The following is an 8,773-nucleotide window of genomic DNA, read 5'->3' as shown; positions in this document are numbered from 1 at the left end:
AGTCTCAAACTCCTGACCTCAGGTGATCCACCTGCCTCAGCCTCCCAAAGTGCTGGGATTACAGGCGTGAGCCACTGTGCCCAGCCTTCTTTCTTAAATCTGTCTTATTTCCTTCTCCTGTCCTTCCCCTAGTTAAGATGACGATAGTTTGTTTTTCTAACAACACACTTTAATTGGACACATAGACTCCAATATTTTTTCTCATTTCAGTGACTGCTTTCTATTGCTCTAAGGATATCATAAGTAGGATGGTCTATTTATGTTACATCTACTTCCTTACTCAAAATCTTACAGAATATTTAAGGTCCTTTTAAAAAGGCACTTAACATTTCAAATTCTGGCATTAGTCCATACAATCAGAGGCTACATATGCCAATAAGATTTAAAAAAACAAAAACAAAACCAAAAATTTTACCTAAAATAAACCTCTCCTATCTACTTATTTTTAATTCCTCAGTATGATTGAATCTCTCCTTAGAGCGCATAGAGTTTTCGAGTCCTAAGTTATGTATATCCCATTTTCATAATCTAAATGTCTCAAATACAGCCGATAACTCATCATTTTACTGAAAAGACTGCTTAGCAACATGAGTCATCCATAGTATATGCTCAGTGAATATGTGTTGAATGGAACTGAGGATCAAGGAAGCTATGCAAGAATAATTCCAAAAGTGTGAGTTAAGAGTTAGACAAGTATGATACACAATATTGAAAAAGGAATTAATCCATGTGAACTGTGTTGGTGAAAAAGCATTCATGTGCAACAGTAACTGAGTTGGGGCTTGCATGACAAGTAGAAATGGATACACAGGGAAGAAAAGGAAACAGTCTACTGGCGGACAGAAAAAAAAATGGAATATGGTATGTGTCTGAGAACAGCAGCAGAAGGTAGGGAAAGAGAAGAGCCCAGTTTGGGGTGGGAGACAGTCACAGTAACAAAATTGCATGCGCTAATTAACAACGGTAGAATTGATAGGTCCCAGATACTTATCTAGGACTGATCTAGAATCACAATTTCTCAAAAGAATTCCGTAACCGCTGTACCCATTTCTATCATTAGTGCTATGAATATATTTTACGGGATACAAATTTTATGTTATGAACTCAGTATCTTTACCTGATCAATCCAAGCATCTATCCTGGGCTTTATATATTGAGTGTCCAATATTTAAATATCAGACTTAAAAGTATTGTCTTACTTCCATTTCTTAGAATTCCAAGATCAGGATGGCACAACAGATCCACTAACTACTTATTTTTAATTGTTAATACATATTTATTTGACGAATAGTGAACAAACAACTGGAAAAGTCTGGGAAACCCTCAGATTTTGGTCCTTTCTATAAAGCAATTGATCCCTCTTGAATGTAGAGTCTAAATAAAGAGAAAATGTAAAGGATTAAGGCTTGGTAACCATTAGGCTTATTCTTTTAACAATTAGAAACTAAATTTCTATTGTCTTATATATGTTTTTTAAGTGCCTTTTTTCTCCTAGCTGAAGTCCTAATAAAATAACATAAGCAATAAATCTACAGTCTGGAATTTCACAATTCACTCTAAAACATTTCTGAGGAAATCATTGAGGAACCTTAAATTTTCCTTTTCTAAAACCCAGACCTATAAATGAAACAATCTCATAGATCTGACTGACACCGTAAAAGTGTCCTCAACAAACCACATGTAGTCAAGGAATATGAATGGTAATTTCATAAGTGATCATGATATCCATCTGGTTTTTAAAACTTTTGCATAGGTAAATGTGATTAGCAACATTTGGAAAAACAGATTGATTTCCTAATTTGACAGATACATAGAAATAAAACTAAAATAAACGGCCTGGCAAAATTAATACATATGAACCATGAGTCAAGACTAAAGAACTGTCAGATCATCAGTAGCTCCCTCCTGAATTCAATTAATAATGGGGAGATATTAAGGAAGTCACTTTGATTCTTTAACACTTTTTTTCAATTATAAAATAAAGGAGTTGAATTAGATGAACTATAAGACCCCTTTTAGCTATAATACACTATCAGTTCATATAGGATGAAAATAGATGTTAAGCAGACATCCCTTCCTTTGAATTTTGGCAATTTGGCAATGTAGTAACAGGGCACAACCCTTCCAAAATAGCAGTGTCTACTCAGGTAATATAAAACAGCAGATACGCAAAAAAAGTATGTTTTCTAGCCTCAATATAGAAGAGTTTAAGAGACATAATCTCTTATACCTACAACTTACAGGCAACAAGGATGGGGAAGGAAATAGGGATAAAATAACAGTACATTTGCTATTCATATTAATTGTCTTATCTTAATTTTGTAATAATGATCTACACACTAGAAAATATTCTTTAGATATATGTATATGACACTCTAGAAATATTGAATTCCTAAACTTTTAAGCTTGTTTATTCAATTCTGAGGACCTCATTTTGGTAACACTTTCCCTCTACGATTGCACAACTCTCTGTGAATTTATGAATTATGCTTAATATAATGATAATTTATCTCTGAGATGTTTGCTTGATGCCTCCCCTTTATTATAATCTCTTATGATGAAGTTTCTTACCCTCATTCTATATTGTCTGTTGTATGCGAGACTAAATATTCTACATGTAAAATTCTAAATTAAAATTATTCAAGCATTATTCATAAAATATTAAATATATAATATATGTAGTCTGAAGTATAATGTTGTAACTAGTACTGTCGATCTGAAGAGTAGATGGTTTCTTCCAATATTGTAAAATATCTCACAATATCTCTCTTAAGAGAGATCAGGAGGAAGTCTGGTGGAAAAGAAATCATGACTTCATGGAAAGGAGCTAAGGAGAATGATTTTGAGAGCCTGAGCATTACAAACTGTTCTTGATGCTAAGTATTTTAGAAGTTCAATTTTGCATTCTCTAACTTGGTATAAGACTTTATCTGATTAACAGTATGAGTCTATTTGCATAAAATTTATCGTTATGATAAACAATAGGATTATTTGAAAGTAAACAAGTGCAATTTCATCTAAATTGTCCGATGCATGAAGTTATTATAGCATAACAAAACTCCAGTGATAGTAGACTTTCTGAACTCCATTGTTAAAGTACAGCATGTAGTTCCAGGTTTAAGTTTTGTTGTTGTTGTTTTCAGGTTTAAGTTTTAATGTCGATGGAAGTCCTGTGCTGCTTAACCTGACATCCTATGTATTGAAATTTATATTTAAAAATCCAGTTATTTAGAAATATTTTTAAAGTAAATACAGTACTGCACAACCTATGCCAGTTACAAACATTTGGTTCCATAATTTTTTAATCCTATGCATAACAAACAATTCATTCGTCTAATGAAAATTACAAATCTAAAACATGTAACTTCAATAAAAAGAAAAATGAACTACACATAGAACTGAATAAAAACACATGCACACTCTTTTATTAATTGCTTAGATATGTGTATGCATGGATGTATGTTTGTATGTGTATGTGCACAATTCTGAAAATTTGTACACTAAAATGACAAAGCATTTTCTACAACTTTCAGTTATGCTAAAATAAGATGATGTGGAAATAGGGAACAGAAATACAAATAATACAGAATACACATTTTCTTAAGTGATGCTTAGAAATATGCAAAAACTATAGAGAAAACTGTTGGAAGTTAATGCCAATTATATTTCAAATTTGTAGAGTCTATCACTAATAGCTTATTACAAATAACTTTAAAATGTGAAAAGAAAAATATGGTCTGTCCTAATAAGCACCATAAATGCCTATTATTGCCACATATGTATTCTAGTGTGTGTATCAATTTATTTGATGAAAAATATATTAACAACAACAAAACCAGTAACTAAATAAATAATCCTTTCATCAGCCCCCAATTTCTGCCACACTAATGCTTTGGTGAATCATCAAGGGGAGTAAATTATTCGTTATAAATTTCAAAGAGGATCCTCCATTGAAAAATCTCTGCTACTGGCCCTTCTTGGAACCAACATCAAGAGAATTCTTGGCGATCTCAAATATTACAATGAAATAGAAGGTGAGGGGCAACCACTCAGGAGATGTTTCTAGAACAAACTGAGCTCAGGGAGCTTACCTTTCAGCTGAGAGAGGTGTGTACAGATAATTACTAATATCTTGAGTTACAGTAGGGTAAAAAAGATTAATCAAGAAATTGCTTACAAATGTCAGCCAAGGCTTTAAAAACAAAAAAGATGGATACAGTATCTGGAATGTTTTCAACAGTAACCCTAAACAAGGTCCCTATATTTATGGCATTAACAAAATAATCTATAATGCAAGTGTTTGAAACATTTCATTATCTCAAGTTTATTTCTTACCGAAGGGCCATAGTATGAATACCGTCGTAATAATCAATAAAAACTACTCAAAATAAACACAGTAAAACAATAAATTCAAGGGTACACCACACATCTTTATACAAATGCAAAGAGTTAAATACTGTAAACAGCTTTTATAAAAAGGGTACTGTGAAGAAATTTACTGCAACATTATCCTTGGTTCATTGTTTTCAGCATGTTAGTTAAAACTATCAACACTAATAAGTAGTAATTTATCTTTAACTTCAGGTTACTCTCTGCTAATATGTTTATAATATAGGAAGGAAGAAAAAAAAAGAGGTAATTCAACATTGCTGCATGCATTTCCTAACTTTGCAGCTTCATGTGCTCTAGCTGGATACAGACTACTGGGGAACAATCACTTTTCCTTACATATTTTAGCTATGATTCTTCTTGGCTGCCAGGCATCATTTAGGTCTGGTGAGGCAGAGTTCTGTCTCTCCCACTTAGCTGTCTTCCACTTAACAAATCAGAAAGCATTTGGATAACACTATTTTTGTGTGAGTGAGTAAGTCAGTGTTCAACTTAAATTGATTAATATAAAGACTCCTCTCAGTGGGTAACACTGTCATCTGTCTTGGCCATGACCCAAGGTACAATGCCCAATGCCCCTTTTAGTGTTAATACCAAAAATACACTTACATTTACATCCAACAGAATTGCCTCTTTCGTTCAAGCAAGAGTATATTGATGCTATTACAGATACTAACTCAACATCTATTGCATGTTTACTGTGTGTTAGTCATCATAGTAAGTACTTTTTAGGGTTATCATATTTAATTCCCATTACCACCTTATGAGGTAGGTAGTATTATTGTTATAATTTTACAGACTGAGAACGTGAAGCAAAGCAAAGTTAAGAAACTGGCCCAATTATCAAACCAGAAAGCTGACTGTACAGCCCACAGTGTGGATTATTTGGTGCTGTGTAAGATTTATGTAAAGCCTCAAGAGAGAGATGAATTTGGAACACAAATAAAAAGATATTTTAAAAAGCATCACTATCCCTGTCTTCTTATTTCTTCCAATCCAGCATCCCCATTAAACATGAACCATTCAGGAGATAATCATAGTAAAGACCTGTAGGGAGAAAGGTCAAATGTGGCCAATGTAATTTAGTTTGAATGGAAAATAAAGCAGTTATACCAAGGCCAGGCAAGCTTCATTTTCAGATTATAGGTACAAGATATTTTGTTCATCAAAAGATTCAACTGGCTCAATGATAAAGGTTTTAAAAATAAGAACCAAAGACAAAGACCCTAAGCATTCCACATAATTGCCTTTTCAGTTAGAACTAACTGGCAGAATCCTATGTAAAATAGTATTCACTTAGGTGTAAAAACCTGTAGGCAAGACTAACAATAAGATTACTTGCAGATAGGTGTTAATGAGGTCATTCAGGCAGATGAGGTGCCAACAGGGCATAGTTAGAGAGTAGTGAATTAACTTGGGTTACTATCTTGTAAGGAAGCCAAAGACTGTGAAATTTAGAATCTTGGCAGAGTTAGTCATTTGTAAAGCTGTTTGATACATCAGGAAAAAAAGAAAGGCATGTATTCTAGTACTGAAGTTTGAAAGAAAAGTAAAATAAGTGAAGTTTTTTTTTTTTAGATTAAACTAGACACTATCTGAAAAAACTGAATGTGAAAAGCGAGCAATGAAAAGCATTCTCTAACAATGAAGCTCTCTTGCTCTGATATCCTTGTTTTTTAAAGTCAGAAATTAATGCTTTTTTATCTATTAAATTCAAAGTTATAGTAAGGACATTATATTGTTACTCTTAGAATAGTAAATATAAAACCAAAGGAGCCCAAATATTTCTTTAAATACAAGAAGTAGATAAAATGTAGAATAACAATTTTCACATAAAGACAAGTGCACACAATTACTGCCCAGTATTGCAATGAATTGATAGAGGCACATTAAACACAATTTATTAGTGAGTACATTAAAATATCACTACTGTTCAACAATGTGATAATAGGGAAGTACAATACTCAGGGAATGGCCAATGTTTGATGGTTGTCGATAAACCAAGACACCAGAAAAGACCCTATGAAAATACATTTTTATTGCACATTTTGCTAGTAAATTGATACAATTATATCTGAAAAAGGATGGTATGGTGAAGAGCTTTTGACCCCTGTTTAATATCAAATATGTAATATTATTTCCTTGAGATAATTTGGGCTTTAACCTTCATTTGGTTATGTAAGTGACTTTTTCTCCCTGCAATTTTTGGCACTTTATTTTAGGCTTGTTAATAAACTTAAGCGATTTTTTATTTTTTAAGTGAATTGGGTGTGATAGGAAGAGCAAAAATTAATTTAATCCACCAATTTGGAACACGTGCCTGAAAATTTTGGCTTGTATGTGTGTGTATGAAGGCTGACCAACCATGGAAATAATATGTGTGACATTAAATTAACACCTTAATAGGCATTATGTAGGGTATCTTAAAATTTGAAAGCTATTGTAATAATTCACAATTCATTATAAATGTCAGTTACATAGTGATGAAAAAATATGGCAGGCTCTAGGTGCCCCATTGATCCTTTTGACCTCTTTCTTCCTTTTAGCCCACCAGTATTCTTACGGTATTCCAGACTACCACTCTGGCATATTGGTACTTATAAATGCAATGAATACTAAAAGAGAACCATGTCCATCACATAGCAATTGTCAACTATGAATAATATAGTATTTGTTCTGGTTAGCATATTGATTTTAAATCACATTATGTAGCCATTTTAGCACACTGAAGTTTATATATAAGGTAATCAATAAAGGAAATTAAGCAGTTAATATTACTTAAATAATATTTTCCTTGTGTTGTGAAGCCAAAAAGCCCCATTTGTAAAGTCACCCAATGGCCAATATGAAGTATTAAACTGGCACACTAAGGAGATGGCAAACATCTGATGACAAATGCACTACTATGCTCCTCCTTCTCCACCAGCCATACCAGACCTCACTAACTCATCCTGGTGCTCTTTCGATCTGAGAGATGAGGTGCAGTCTCAGACATATGGAAGAACCTCAGACTTCTACTCAACACTGCACTCAAGGCAGTCAAGAACAATTTGGGATACTTTTGGAAAGATCAATACACTGGTCATCACAAACTTGGGATAGAAATTCAGCCTTACCATTGAGAAATTACATGGCCTCTGGTGAATCATTTTAATTCTCCATGTCTCATTTTCATTCTGAAAATATGTCAGTGAAAATATAAAGATTTGATGCTATAGATTTCTTTTCTCTCATCAGTAGAATAGAGATTTATTTTAAATGGTAGAAGTAGTTTTAGATAAAGAACAAACACTATTAGCAGTTAAGCAAGTTAACTCTTCAGCCTGATAAAAACAATTTTTCCATTGGGATTATTTTAGGAAAAAGTGTTACTAATTAGGAAAACTGTCCCATTTTTAATGCACTATTTTAAAAAGTAATTTTGAAGTTAATTTTCTTTATTAAGTTAAAGTATATAATTGCACTTGATGTTTACCTAAAATTTATCTTCCTTTAAAATATGCAGAGAATACTTAGAAATTAAGATTATTTTAATCTTTCACATAAACTTAATTACATCACATCAGCAAAACTTACCACAATTTTAAAATTTTTGCTATTTTGCTTTCAAATGGTGTTACAAAAAGGCTTAGGGGGACCAAATACTATAGGATTAAAGTGACTGAGACCACAAACCAGGTAATTTCAGATCTCTCTGAACCCTGCATATATAACATATATTACTCATCCTCGACATTCACTATTTCTTTTTTTTTTTGACATTCACTATTTCTATAGAATAGGATATGTTATTGCTGCTTCCACTTTTGAGTTTATTTTTGTATTGCAACTAACATTTTTAAAAGTTTCATATTTTTCATAAATATCCTCTCATTAATTTGACATGATTTTTATTGAAAACATTTTCTTTTTAACCAAATATGAAATAGATATTTCTTCTTCATTAAAGAAAACATTGACTGCTTACGAGTATTAATTTTGTTGTTTTTTTATCAATTATAATTAGAAAATATTACGTACAGAGTAGTAAAAAGTAAATAAATTTTGGCTGAGTCAATTTAGAAATACTCTAGCCCATTAAGCCTAAATAAATACATCAGTTCTTAAGGAAACAAGCAAAAGTTGTGTAGACTAGTCCTTTGGTATGTGTGGGGTACTGGACACACATAGATACCAAAATCCATAATTGCTCAAGTCCCTTATATGAAATGTTGTACTATTTACATACAACCTATGCACATCCTCCTGTATAATTTAAATCATTTCTAGCTTGCTTATAATACTTAATATAAAATAAATGCTGTATAAACAGTTGTTACACTGTTTTCTTTGGGGAATAATGATAAGGAAGAAAAATGTATGAGCATTTTGAGTACAGATGCAA

General features: G+C 32.3%; 1 protein-coding gene across 1 annotated transcript in view; it reads right to left on the bottom strand.

Moving 5' to 3' along the window:
- The window catches only part of FOXP2 (forkhead box P2), a 239,519-nt gene that overhangs the window by 74,743 nt on the left and 156,003 nt on the right, over positions 1-8,773 (bottom strand). The gene's annotated exons all lie outside the window — the stretch shown is intronic.

This window comes from Colobus angolensis, unplaced genomic scaffold (assembly GCF_000951035.1).
Source record: "Colobus angolensis palliatus isolate OR3802 unplaced genomic scaffold, Cang.pa_1.0 Scaffold403, whole genome shotgun sequence".
In the NCBI taxonomy this organism is placed as follows: Eukaryota; Metazoa; Chordata; class Mammalia; order Primates; family Cercopithecidae; genus Colobus; species Colobus angolensis.
The sequence above is the reverse complement of the archived record's forward strand: the minus strand, read 5'-3'. Positions and strand labels throughout refer to the sequence as shown.